The sequence below is a fragment of the Bos grunniens genome, chromosome 23 (genome assembly GCF_055505025.1).
Source record: "Bos grunniens cultivar Pamir isolate PY7600 chromosome 23, Bosgru_T2T1.0, whole genome shotgun sequence".
NCBI classification, from domain to species: Eukaryota; Metazoa; Chordata; class Mammalia; order Artiodactyla; family Bovidae; genus Bos; species Bos grunniens.
Genome location: NC_141187.1, coordinates 35,243,122 through 35,258,163, shown reverse-complemented (window position 1 = coordinate 35,258,163; position 15,042 = coordinate 35,243,122). Strand labels below are relative to the sequence as shown.

At 39.1% G+C, this 15,042-nt stretch overlaps 1 long non-coding RNA gene across 5 annotated transcripts in view; it reads right to left on the bottom strand.

Annotated features, from left to right (window-relative positions):
• The window catches only part of LOC147347610 (uncharacterized), a 462,458-nt gene that overhangs the window by 269,124 nt on the left and 178,292 nt on the right, over positions 1-15,042 (bottom strand). Inside the window, exon 5 of one of the 5 annotated variants that reach the window (XR_015152341.1) lies at positions 123-714. The exons of 2 other annotated variants lie outside the window; for them this stretch is intronic. This is a non-coding gene — a long non-coding RNA (uncharacterized LOC147347610). Of the gene's footprint in view, positions 1-122; positions 715-15,042 lie in introns of those variants that run through there. 2 more of the 5 variants (XR_015152348.1, XR_015152345.1) reach the window with 2 other exon arrangements.

Sequence of the window (15,042 nt, the reverse complement as noted above, 5' to 3'; positions counted from 1 at the left end):
AGTACTTTCACCAATAACCTCAGTGGATCGTTGAAGCTCCTCAAAGAAAATTTTAAACTTCTCTTTACCTTTTAGAAACTTTATACAAAAGAGTAGAGGACGGAATTTTTCCCCTAGAAATGACTCCATGTATAATACCAAAGCATTGATTTATTATCAAGAACCACAAGCATTCCTTGACAACATATTGCTACATTATTATATTTATAAATATATAATTCACCCCAGAATTGGCATTAACAGTGAATTAAGTATTTTTCTTTCAAGTTGACTCAATCAAGAACAGAGGTGTATTAATGCAATTGGATTAAATAATGCTGCAATAATCAACAACCTCAAAATAGCTTAAATCATAACAAGCTTAAACATAACAAGGATTTATTTCTCATACACACACGGTCTACAGCAGTGCTGGGGGAGCTCCAGAGCAACAGTCTTTGATGCAGTAACTCAGAGATCTTGTATAATGTTGGTGGCCCATCCTCTAGCTTTTCTATGTCGAATTCATGGTTTCTTCTGTTTGCTATGCCATGATAAAAGAGAACTGGAGGATTTTGCATACATTCTTCTATATTTTGGCCCAGAGGTGAAAGATATCATTTCCAGCTCTCACTCATTGGACACATCTAGCCATATAGCCCCAACTGCCTGCAAGATGGCTGGAAATGTGGATGAATAGATGGCATGTTGGATGATCACTGCAATCGAGCTCAGCTGCAATAAAATAAGGGAAGTGGAAGATGAAGAACATTAACCTGAGGTTCAAGAAACAAGTTTTGGCTGACGACTTCAAAATCAATCTCTTGGGCTCCAACCTATATGTCCTGCTGCTGCTGCTGCTAAGTCGCTTCAGTCGTGTCCGACCCTGTGTGACCCCATAGACGGCAGCCCACCAGGCTCCCCCGTCCCTGGGATTCTCCAGGCAAGAACACCGGAATGGGTTGCCATTTCCTTCTCCAATGCATGAAAGTGAAAAGTCAAAGTGAAGTCGCTCAGTCGTGTCCGACTCTTTGCAACCCCATGGACTGTCGCCCACCAGGCTCCTCCATCCAGGATTTTCCAGGCAAGAGTAGTGTCTACTTAATAGCTTCTCTTGGATGTCCCACAAAAAGTACATAATCAACATGTCACAAACATTTATGGTTTCTCTGTGCTACACGTTTAGACTAAGGATATAAAAGATAAGAATGCTGCAACTCCAAGCAAAATCTCTGTACAGTATGGGAATGGCTGTGATGGAGGCAGGCTCCATGTGTGCTCCCAGGCTCCAGATGTTACCCTCTGAAATAAGAATGAATAATATGTTGAATAGATATCTCACTTTGATTGCATGCATATCAAGTAGTATATCAAAACTGTTCTGTGTTTAGTCAATTGAAATTTAAAAGCAATGTTTCAGAGTCTTGTCCTTTGGAAGCAACTTTGTGATAATAGCATCATATTTAACAGGGATGTAAAAGATTTGATTAGGCACTCTCTGGGCAGCCCATGACACTAAACATATTTGAAGAAAAGGCAATAGCAAGTAAAGAAAATTGGAGATTTTTATCTTTCAATTATGTCATTACTCTGATCTCCAAAACTCTTTTCCTTTGGGAAATATACTTTGATCAGAACTAGAAATAATTTATCACCCAAGTTGCCATAATATCTTCTTGTGCTGTGTGTGTGCTCAGTTGTTCAGTCATGTTCAGCTCTTGCAACACCAAGGACTATAGCCTTCCAGGTTCCTCTAGCCATGGAATTTTTCAGGCAAAATACTGTGGAGTCGGTTGCCATTTCCTACTCCAGGGAATCTTCTTGACCCAGGGATCAAACTCACATCTCTTGTGTCTCCTGAACTGGCAGGCGGATTCACTGTGCCATTTAAACATAGGATTTATATTAGTATAAGACCTCAGTTGAGCATAAATTTTATATATATATGTATGCTCCTGAATTTTATAAATATTATTATACTACCAGGAGCATATATAATATTATTATCAAATTATCAGTAAACATTCTTCAATGAAAGATTATAGAAATTTTCACTAGGCATGATTTAACTGGTAGAAAATTATAAGTAGGTTCAAACACAGTTTTTGCTTGAATGATGAACTATATAATCTTAAAAATTACTGAAGTTATTGAGATAGTTCAAATATTAATCTTTTTTCCTTTACCTAGATAGAATATTTACAACTGAAGACTTATGTCCCTATAGACTGATGCCTCTACCAACATTGATTTAATCTGTCCTTTGCTAACAGCATTAATATATTGACATTTTAAATCTAGGGGAAAAGAACTACTGAGTTGATTTACAAAGATGCCATATCAGTAAGAAAAATGAGTATCCCTGATCTTCCTCCTCTCCTGGTCTCTCCCTCCTCCTCTTCACATTTTTCTTCAGATGCAGATAAGTTTAATGACCAGATATTCCCTGGCCTGAGACTTTTTCTGTAACCCTGCTCCCAGCTAAATCAAATCAAATTTATAGCAGGACAAAGTGTTCTCTACTGGCGACCCCTATAGTCCATCTTGATGCCTACCCTTAAGTAGGCAAGTACTTCTTGTCTTAGAGATTCTTCTTTCATTCTCTAATCAAACTTTCTTTTTTATGACTTCAGGGCACTCTCCTCATCCATTACCATGGAAAAGTTTGACATGGTGATTTACAAAACGTAATAGTAACTAAGCCAACCCCCTTTAAGAGAGTAGCAGTGGTACCTGTTAACTACTGAGGGTCTAGAGGGTCCCATCACTTCATGGGAAATAGATGGGGAAACAGGGGAAACAGTGTCAGACTTGATTTTGGGGGGCTCCAAAATCACTGCAGATGGTGATTGCAGCCATTAAACTAAAAGACGCTTACTCCTTGGAAGGAAAGTTATGACCAACCCAGACAGCATATTCAAAAGCAGAGACATTACTTTGCCAACAAAGGTCCATCTAGTCAAGCCTATGGTTTTTCCAGTAGTCCTGTATGGGTGTGAGAGTTGGACTGTGAAAAAAGCTGAGCACCGAAGAATTGATGCTTTTGAACTGTGGTGTTGGAAAAGACTCTTGAGAGTCCCTTGGATTGCAAGGAGATCCAACCAGTCCATTCTAAAGGAGATCAGTCCTGGGTGTTCTTTGGAAGGAATGATGCTAAAACTGAAACTCCAGTACTTTGGCCACCTCATGCAAAGAGTTGACTCATTGGAAAAGACCTTGATGCTGGGAGGGATTGGGGGCAGGAGGAGAAGGGGACGACAGAGGATGAGATGGCTGGATGGCATCACCGACTTGATGGACGTGAGTCTGAGTGAACTCCAGAAGTTGGTGATGGACAGGGAGGCCTGGCGTGCTACGATTCATGGGGTTGCAAAGAGTCAGACACGACTGAGCGAATGAACTGAACTGAACTGAACTGAATATGTACTAGGTACACCGAGCTAGGCACTCTACCACAGAATCTCATTTAATGTTTTAAAAGAGCATAGGTAGGCAGTGCGATGCAGGGACTATTCATTCTTTTCACAGTTGAAAAAGCTGAGCCTCACGGAGATGAAGAAACTATTCAAGATCCAGTGTTAGTGCTGGGATTCCAACCCAGGTGACTCCAAAATATAAGCTCTTTTTATTGTATCTTAACAGAAAACAATGGATTTCTAATAATGGAAATTCAAAGACTGTTTTTAAACTTTGCTAACAGCATTAGTATATTGACAGTTTGGTTAGAGACTTTTTCTTGCCCTTTGGGATTTCTTTGTTTTGTTGTGTTTTGCTTTTGTTTTGCAGGGTGGGTCAGGGGAGCAGAATGGTAGGATGGTAGGGGAAGGGCCTTGAATATCAATTACACATATCAGAGGTCAGGCACACCACCCATGATCAGAGGTCAGATCTTCCTAAACCCACGGACCAGATATTAGAACAAAACGTGAAGGCAAGAATTTTGTCCTTTTCTTTGAATTGTAAAAGATAAATTATTTTTCATTAAAAATCCCTTACAGAAGTGAAATGATGACATTCATGAACAGGACATTTATATAAGGTAGCAGTCAGCAAAAACAGCAGCAAGCACAAAAAAGTGCACAGCATGCTTGCTTCACTTCCCCAGGGACCGTCTCACATTCATCTCTGCTTCCTTGTAGTTAAAGCACCTGAGTTGTCAGACAGACCCCAGTGTGGGCTATGACCTCCAATAACCCGATAGGGCTCTACTCTCACTGCAAGGCCTTTCATGTTGAGTGTCATTTGCTTCAAGAAAGCATCTGGGAAGGAATTCTCAGATCCAAGCAGATATTTATTATGCAAACATTTTAATACAGCCCTGTAAAATCTCAGTGAAAAAATGTTATATGCTAAGACCATGATGAAGAAGACACAACAGTGTTATAAGACTATTCCCAGCAACCTCTTCTTTGTTTCCAATTAATAGATGGGAAGAAAGAGAATGTATATGAAAATGCATGTTGGGGAAATTAGAGATATATCTGAATACCCTCCTAGCAAGGACAGTCCAACCTAGAATGAACAGTATGCCAAGATCCACCTCAGGAAAAACATCAGTCAGAAAGAGATATAATGGTTACTCTTGCTGAGAAGTCACTATGCCCTGGCCATTGTCCCAAGTGCCTTCCATAATTTCTTTCCAACTTCACAAGTACCCCATGAAATAGGTAAATAGTCTCATTTGACAGGTAAGCCAGTCTCTGGCTTAAGCACATATAAATGACAGAACTCAGAATCTGACTTTCTACAATAGTCAACACACTCAACTTTGATCAATTATTCATTTACCACTTCCAGAAATTTTCCTGTATCACCACCTGAGCAATATCAACTGTACAGTATATAGAGAGAGAAAGAGAGATTTCAATGTAATTCAACATAAAATGTGTTATATATTTATAACTATTATACAATTATGTACATATGTTAATCAATGTAATTAGGTATATTAATATATAAATATATGATATAAACAAAATAATTGTTATTACATATAGCTAACCATCACTACTTACTCTTTCTTTGACTTAAAGAGAAAACCGTATTACAGACTAAATTGAGACTTAATCTTTTGCACGTTCAGAAGAATTGAAAGAGAACAGAAAAGAGAATCACTTTCTCACTATGTGAATTTTTGTTACTGTCTAATGGTGTACTCTTGCACTATCTGAAGTGGTCACTCCAAACACCAGTGCTAGGTGGGAAATACGGCATTATGATGGGTGCTCAAGAGCAAGTCAGACATACTAATTAACTGCAAGCAGAGGAAGGGGAACAAACTCCTCCAGAACTAAAACAGAATGGTGTGCCTAGAATGAAAGCGTTTTGAGTATTTAAGAGAGAGAGAGCAGCATGATTTGGTATAATCATGGTAGACTTAAAGAAAAGAGTGGGGTTTGAGTTGAAGGTTTTAGGACTCAAAGGCAGAAAAGGAGAGGGCGTTCCATGTAAGACACAGCATGAGTGAAATTAAAGAAAAGAGAATAGTCACAAGACACTAAGAGGAAAGCTGCCTTAAGAGATCAAAAGAGACTGGTGTAGCATACTGGAGAGAGGAAACACCAGTACACTATTTAGATTATTAGACTATAGAATATATTATGATCAAGATTTAAATATGACATGGTAGCTTTTAGACAACCAACAAGGTTTATTAGCTCACAGAACTTTATAAAGTTTCTTTCACTTAATCCTCATAATTGCCCTGTGGAGGAGGCATGAATGTCAAGATTTTATATACAGGCATATCTTATTTTACAGTACTTTGCTTTATAGTGCTTTACAGATACTGTGTTCTTTAGAAATTGAAGATTTGTGACAACCGTGCATTGAGCAAGTTTGTCGATGCCATTTTCTAACAAAATTTGCTCACTTCATGTCTCTGTATCATATTTTGGTAATTCTCACAATATCTCAAACTTTTTTGTTATTATATTTATTATAGTGATCTGTGATTAGTAATCTTTGATGTTACTACTACAATTCTCTGAAGCCTCAGATGACGGTTAGCATATTTTAGCAATAATGTATTTTTTAGTTAACCTATATACATTGTTTTTTAAAACACAATGCTAGTAAATACTTAATAGACTACAGTAGAGTATAAGCATAACTTTCAAATGCACTGGGACACCAAAGCAATTCATGTGACTTTATTACAATATTCACTTTATTGCAGTGGTCTTGAAGTGAACCCATAGTATCTCGAGGTATGCCTGAATAACAAAAAAGACCCCAAAGATGTTCACACCCTAATCCTTAGAATTCGTGATTATGTTACAGAACATGGTAATGTACTTTGTAATTACATTTAGTGTGCAAATGTAATTAAGATTACAGACCTCAAAACAGAGAGATTATCCCAGATTATCCAGGGGAACTCAATCTAATCATCTGAGTCCTTAAAAGCTGGCAGTTTTCTCTGACTAGGAGAAAAGTTATGGCAGAAGAGGAAGGAAAAGAGATTTCAAGCCTGAGAAAGAAGATGCAACACTGCTGGCTTTGAGGTATAGGGGTTCACATGCAAGAACCAGAGAGAGCCTTCTAGGAGTCAAGGACACCCCCAGCTGATGGCCAGCAAAGAAATGGGACCTCAGTGAGTTACAACCATAAGGAACAATATTCTGCCAACAACCTGAACGGACATGGAAACTGATTCTTCCCAGAGCCTGCCAACGAGTCCAGTCAGTACTTTGATTTTAAACTTGTTAACCTGGAACAGAAAAACCAGCTGAGCTGGAGAAACCAGTCTACATCTACAAAACTGAGAGATAATAAATCTGTTTTAAGCCACTGATTGTTTGCTGTTTATTACAGCAGCAACAGAAACCTAATACATTTACATTACACAAGTTGCCAAATGTCACAGAGCTAATGAAAGACCAAACTGCAACTCAGATTTAGGTATATCAAACTCCAGAATTAATTCTTATGCAGAGACATCACTTTGTCGAAAAAGATCTGCATAGTCAAAGCTATGGTTTTTCCAGTCATGCACAGATGTGAGAGCTGACCCATAAAGAAAGCTGAGCACCAAAGAATCAATGTTTTTGAACTGTGGTGTTGCAGAAGATTCTTGAGAGTCCCTTGGACTGTAAGGAGATCAAATCAGTCAATCCTAAAGAATTTGGAAGGACTGATGCTGAAGCTGAAGCTCCAATACTAAGGCCACCTAATGCGAAAAACTGATTCACTGGAAAAGACCCTGAGGCTGGGAAAGATTGAAGGCAGGAGGAGAAAGGGGCAACAGAGGATGAAATTGTTGGATGGCATCACTGATTCAACGGACATGAGTTTGAGCAAACTAGGGGAGATAGGGAAGGACAGGCAAGCTTGGCATGGCTGCAGTTCATGAGGTCGCAAAGAACTGGACACGACTTAGCAACTGAACAACAGCAACTGTTATGCTAGGGAAGCCCCTATCACATTTCTAGCTGAACAAGATTACAAAAATGATATTTACAACCACAGAAGCCAACTCGCCACCATCTGTGGAGCTGTTTGGAAAAGGAGGAACCAAGGGAGGAGGACTCGAGCTGACATATCCCACTCCTCAGAGCAAAGAGCTTTGTCTCTCCTCTCTTTGGTGCCTTCCCTTGGTAAGTAATGAATCACAAAAAAATAATAAAAATAATAAAAGTGAGGTTTTTCTACCATTCAACTTCTTGGGGGAATTTTGAAAATTATAAACTTAATTTTTGAGTGTTGGAGTTCACTTAAGCTTCAAGAAGGAGTGATGATACTAGATAATTTTCACTTCAAGAGCAGGCAGATGTGGAAGAGTTGAGAGCTATTATCCTTAGAATAAAAATGAAACTTATCATGTAGAATTACAGTAATAGCAGTGGCTAAATCAAAACTCACAAATGACAGTATATGATTTAAAACAAATTTTAAACCCATGAATGCTTATTCATTGAGATATTATTTCAAATATACCTAATGCAACTTACAATCATTCTATGAAATAGAAATTATCCCGGGTTTGCTACAGAAGAGAAAAAATGAGACTCCAAACTGTTAAGCAGTTTGTCCAAAGTCATACTATTAGCACATAACCAATGGACGTGAGTCTGAGTGAACTCCGGGAGTTGGTGATGGACAGGGAGGCCTGGCGTGCTGCGATTCATGGGGTCGCAAAGAGTCGGACACAACTGAGAGACTGAACTGAACTGAACATAAGATTTAAGGTTCCTAACCTGTGGACTTCGTACTATTTCCACAGCATCACCCCGTAGCACTGAGGAAAAGAAAGTATGATTGTTAAATGACTTCACAGAGTTGTCCTCAAAATCAACTGGAACGCCATGCAGGAATAGGTTGTATGAAGATAAACCTGTCATCAATATGCAACATGACCTTGGTCCTAGGTCGCCTCATTCTCTGTGCCCCTACAAGGAGAGAATCTCTGGGGGGTTCCCTTCACTTTTTGTTGTTACCTGAAATTCCAGGATCACAAGGTAATTTTAGTTTTAGCATCCAATTCTCATTTTAAAAATGCCTAAAACAGATGTGCCTCTTAATAGTTAAACACTATATTATGTTAGTAAATAAGGATAGTGGGGAAAGAAGCAGGAGGAATTAGGGGTAGCTTTGTTTTTTAAAATCTTGGTCCTCCTCCAAACTTGCACTCATCTGAACAGAGCCAGCACCTCCTTAGGGATCGTGGCTCTGAAGCAGAAGGCAGGCACACACGTCCAACCAAAATCATTGGAAGCAGCTGTTCAGCCAACTGTGTTTATCCTTTCCTGGGGCTCCTTGCTCAGGGTAAGAAATGGTGTGGACAGATGAAAAGATGCTGCCCTGGCACTTCTGAAATGTGCTGAATTGCACCAGAAAAAAAGCAGCTAAAGTGTCAGAGTCAACTCTCCAGGGAAAATACAACTCTCAGCCACGGAAAATGGAAAGCAATGAAAGCCAGGCAAGAGAAATTCTCCTGGTCAAACACTGACATTTGATACACAGGTTCTGTGGATGTTTGCTAAACAGCGATGGAATAATTTCCTATTCACGCTGTTGCTATCTCAGCAACTGACATACAGGAAGAGAACTACAGTGATGGAGATTTCTAGAAAACAGAATTGAGTAGGATGCATTGTCAATGGGGCAGACTATAGAGCAGGGTCAGCTACTCCATGTTCAAGGTCAGGAGGCAGGGCCAGTAAGACGGTAGGTGTTGCAAGAGGGCATCAGAGGACAGACACACTGAAACCATAATCACAGAAAACTAGCCAATATGATGAAACTAAGCCATGCCGTGTGGGGCCACCCAAGACGGACGGGTCATGGTAGAGATGTCTGACAGAATGTGGTCCACTGGAGAAGGGAACGGCAGACCACTTCAGTATTCTTGCTTTGAGAACCCCATGAACAATATGAAAAGGCAATATGATAGGATACTGAAAGGGGAACTCCCCAGGTCAGTAGGTGCCCAATATGCTACTGGAGATCAGTGGAGAAATAACTCCAGAAAGAATGAAGGGATGGAGCCAAAGCAAAAACAATACCCAGTTGTGGATGTGACTGGTGATACAAGCAAGGTCCGATGCTGTAAAGAACAATATTGCATAGGAACCTGGAATGTTAGGTCCATGAATCAAGGCAAATTGGGAATGGTCAAACAGGAGATGGTAAGAGTGAACATCGACATTCTAGGAATCAGCAAACTAAAATGGACTGGAATGGGTGAATTTAAGTCAGATGACCATTACATCTACTACTGCGGGCAGGAATCCCTTAGGAGAAATGGAGTAGCCATCACGGTCAACAGAAGAGTCTGAAATGCAGTACTTGGATGCAATCTCAAAAATGACAGAATGATCTCTGTTTGTTTCCAAGGCAAACCATTCAATATCACAGTAACCCAAGCCTATGCCCCAACCAGTATTGCTGAAGAAGCTGAAGTTGAATGGTTCTATGATGACCTACAAGATCTTTTAGAACTAACACCCAAAAAAGATGTCCTTTTCATTATAGGGGACTGGAATGCAAAAGTAGGAAGTCAAGAAACATCTGGAGTAACAGGCAAATTTGGCCTTGGAGTACAGAATGAAGCAGGGCAAAGACTAATAGAGTTTTGCCAAGAGAATGCACTGGTCAGAGCAAACACCCTCTTCCAACAACACAAGAGAAGACTCTACACGTGGACATCACCAGACAGTCAACACTGAAATCAGATTGATTATATTCTTTGCAGCCAAAGATGGAGAAGCTCTATACTGTCAGAAAAAAACAAGACTGGGAGCTGACTGTGGCTCAGACCATGAACTCCTTATTGCCAAATTCAGACTTAAATTGAAGAAAGTAGAGAAAACCATTAGGCCATTCAGGTATGACCTAAATCAAATCCCTTATGATTATACAGTGGAAATGAGAAATAGATTTAAGGGACTAGATCTGATAGATAGAGTTCCTGATGAACTATGGACGGAGGTTCGTGACACTGTACAGGAGACAGGGATCAAGACCATCCCCATGGGAAAGAAATGCAAAAAAGCAAAATGGCTGTCTGGGGAGGCCTTACAAATAGCTGTGAAAAGCAAAGGAGAAAAGGAAAGATATACGTATCTGAATGCAGAGTTCCAAAGAATAGCAAGAAGAGATAAGAAAACCTTCTTCAGCGATCAATGCAAAGAAATAGAGGAAAACAACAGAATGGGAAAGACTAGAGATCTCTTCATGAAAATTAGAGATACCAAGGGAACATTTCATGCAAAGATGGGCTCAATAAAGGACAGAAATGGTATGGACCTAACAGAAGCGGAAGATATTAAGAAGAGGTGGCAAGAATACACAGAAGAACTGTATATAAAAGATCTTCATGACTGAGATAATCATGATGATGTGGTCACTCACCTGGAGCTAGACATCCTGGAATGTGAAGTCAAGTGGGCCTTAGAAAGCATCACTATGAACAAAGCTAGTGGAGGTGATGGAATCCCAGTTGAGCTATTTCAAATCCTAAAAGATGATGCTGTGAAAGTGCTGCACTCAATATGCCAGCAAATTTGGAAAACTCAGCAGTGGTCACAGGACTGGAAAAGGTCAGTTTTCATTCCAATCCCAAAGAAAGGCAATACCAAAGAATGCTCAAACTACTGCACAATTGCACTCATCTCACACACTAGTAAAGTAATGCTCAAAATTCTCCAAGCCAGGCTTCAGCAATACGTGAACCCTGAACTTCCAGATGTTCAACCTGGTTTTAGAAAAGACAGAGGAACCAGAGATCAAATTGCCAACATCCGCTGGGTCATGGAAAAAGCAAGAGAGCTCCAGAAAAACATCTATTTCTGCTTTATTGACTATGCCAAAGCCTTTGACTTGTGGATCACAATAAACTGTGGAAAATTCTTCAAGCGATGGGAATACCAGACCACCTGACCTGCCTCTTGAGAAACCTATATGCAGGTCAGGAAGCAACAGTTAGAACTGGACATGGAACAACAGACTAGTTCCAAATCGGGAAAGAAGTACGTCAAGGCTGTATATTGTCACCCTGCTTATTTAACTTCTATGCAGAGTACATCACAAGAAATGCTGGGCTGGAAAAAGCACAAGCTGGAATCAAGATTGCCGGGAGAAATATCAATAACCTCAGATATGCAGATGACACCACCCTTATGGCAGAAAGTGAAGAGGAACTAAAAAGACTCTTGATGAAAATGAAAGAGGAGAGTGAAAAAGTTGGCTTAAAGCTCAACATTCAGAAGACTAAGATCGTGGCATCTGGTCCCATCACTTCATAGGAAATCAATGAGAAACAGTGAAAACAGTGGCTGATTTTGTATTTTTGGGCTCCAAAATCACTGCAGATGGTGATTGCAGCCGTGAAATTAAAAGACACTTACTCCTTGGACAGACTTAGGTGGCTTAGAGGGTCAAGGATCTTCCTGTGATGCAGGAGACCTGGGTTCAATCCCTGGGTCAGGAAGATCCCCTGGAGAAGGAAATGGCAACCCACTCCAGTATTCTTGCCTGGAAAATCCCATAGATGGAGGAGCCTGGCGGGCTACAGTCCATGGAGCCGCAAAGAGTCAGACATGACTGAGCGACTTCACTTTCACTTTACTCCTTGGAAGGAAAGTTATGACCAACCTAGATAGCATATTCAAAAGCAGAATATTACTTTGCCAACAAAGGTCCGTCTAGTCAAGACTATGGTGTTTCCAGTGGTCATGTATGGATGTGAGAGTTGGACTGTGAAGAAAGCTGAGTGCCAAAGAATTGATGCTTTTGAACTGTGATGTTGGAGGAAACTCTTGAGAGTCTCTTGGACTGCAAGGAGATCCAACCAGTCCATTCTAAAGGAGATCAGTCCTGGATGTTCTTTGGAAGGACTTATGCTAAAGCTGAAACTCCAATACTTGGGCCACCTCATGTGAAGAGTTGAGACATTGGAAAAAAACCCTAATGCTGGGAGGGACTGGGGGCAGGAGGAGAAGGGGACGACAGAGGATGAGATGGCAGGATGGCATCACTGACTCGATGGACGTGAGTTTGAGTGAACTCCGAGAGTTGGTGATGGACAGGGAGACCTGGCGTGCTGCGATTCATGGGGTCACAAAGAGTCAGACTCAACTGAGCGACTGAACTGAACTGAACTGATAGAGCAGGGTCACAGCCCGGAGGAGGAAAAGGCAAGTCAAAAAGAGTTATTCCATGCTTGTCAGCCTGTTCTGGGCCATCCTACTTTTCCTGTTCTTTTCTTGCAAACGCTCCCTGCATCACTTGTCCTCAAACTTTTTGTCTCAAGCTACATTTAAACTCTCAAAAATTACTGAGGACCTGCAAAGAGTTTCATTTTATGTGGGCTATAATCAATTTACATTTAACATTAGAAATTATAATATTTAATATCTTTAATTATTAATTCATTAAAAAATAACAACACTAAACTCATCATATGTTAATAAAAAGTAGATTTAAGAAAAAAATCATTATATTTCCCTAAACAAAAAATAACAAGAAGAGAGGCAATAATTTACAGTTTCACAAATCTCTGTTATATTTAGCATAACAGAAGATAGCAGGATTGTAATATCTGCTTATATGTTCAATCTGTTGCACATAAGTCATGTGACCTCTGGAAAATTCCAGTGTACACTCGTGAGAAAATAAGAGTCATAACTACAAATATTATCTTAGCGTTATTGTAACCGTAGTTTTGACCTCATGGACTCCTAAGTTGTTAGGACCCCCTAGTGTTCCTAGATCATGCTCTGAGAACCACTGTCCTACGCTTTACCTTTATTCTGATTCTGGAATCAGAACTTTGTTAACTCCTGAATCCCTTCTGGACCTGAAAAATCACTTGTGCAATGTCAGAGTTCCAGAAAGTGATAGCCAGAAAGTGCCTGGTAATCTAGTTCAACTTTTTCACTCATTAAATAAATTATTTTCCACCATGTGCCATGCACTGTTCTAGCACTAGGAAAATAGCAATGAATTAAAATAGAGAGATAAGGAATTTTGAGACAGAAGGGAATCTGAAAAAAAATAAACAACAAGGGGAAAAAAGGTAATCTTGGATAGTAACAAGTATTTTAACTGTATCAAAAAGTCAAGGTATCAAATTACTCTTGGGATTGGAGAGTTTTATGACTTGCTCAAGATCATGCATAGTTAATTAGTAAGAAACAAAAATAGGACAGAGTGCACAAAAAATTAAAGTTGATAATTATTTGGGATATTGGGTAGCACTTTTGGCTTTTCTAATCATTAGAAAATTATTGAAAGTAATTTTACTGATTTTTTTCTCTAAATTTTGTCATTTGACTTTTATTAAAAAACCTGATCACCAGGTAGTTGACCCACAACTGTTTTAAGTTCTCTCAAATCCTCTGTAAAGATGAAAATCAGGATAGAAATAAACATCATAAACCTTGAATATTATATTTGAATATGTCAGGGAATAAAGGTCATATAACATAGATCTATGAGCCCACAAAATCACCCCCAGGAAACAGAGTTCCCTGCATACACATAACTGGCCCCAAATTTTATCTTGGGTATAGCCCACAATAACTTTTGTTTTGTGTAATTCCATCTACTCCAGCAATCCTGGGCACCACCCTGACTACTTTTTTGGTTGGTGCATTCTTCAAACTTCTAAGATAGTAAAATACTTATATAGAAAACTGCACAACTGGCTCAATGAATTTTCCAAAACCAAACACTCCTGTATAATGAGCACTTAGATTGTGAAGAGAATCCTATTACCAGAAGCCCAGAAACTGCTTTTGTACTTTCTTTCAGAAAATACGACTCACCAATGGTAAACAATATTCTGGCCTCTAACAACATAGCTTGCTCTTTTGTACTTTGTATCAGTGGAATCATATAGCATGAACTCTTTTGTGTCTGGCTTCTTGAGCTCAATATTTTGCTAGTGACATTCATTTATATTGTTGCATGGTTATAGATCATTTATTTTCATTTTTATAAACATATCTTGTTGTGTGAATATGCTGCAATTTATTCATCCAGATGGACATGTGAATAGCTTCCAACTTGGGGTTATTATGAATAACTCTGCTATGTTTACTCTAATTCATTTCTTTCAGTAAATGTATGTATATGTTTAGTATTATATATATTTATTAACCATTTACATTTATTAAAATATTAATATATTTTTAAAAGTTTGGTCATAATGCATACTTACCTTCACCCTTAGTAAATACTGTCAAACAGTTTCTAAAGTGGCTATTTCGATTTATACTTTCACCAACAGAATATAAGACTTCTTGAAAATCTCTTTTTTTTCCATTAAAATTGGAGGTGTTTGCCTACTATTTTCTCAGGGCCATATTCTCTACCATTGAATGTCATAAGCAACTCAATGGTTAGTGTCTAAAGTTTATATTACCCACCATTCCAGGAGTACTGATATCCTAATATAGAGTTATTGGATTTGTCATATCTTAACCAAAAAGATTCTTAAATAATAAGACATCAAATATTAATTAACAAGTTGGGAGTAAAAGGAGGGCTTAGGTTCTAGTTCCCTAATCATGTGCTCAGATCTCCTATTACTCTGCAACAAATGTAAGGCTGGTTCAG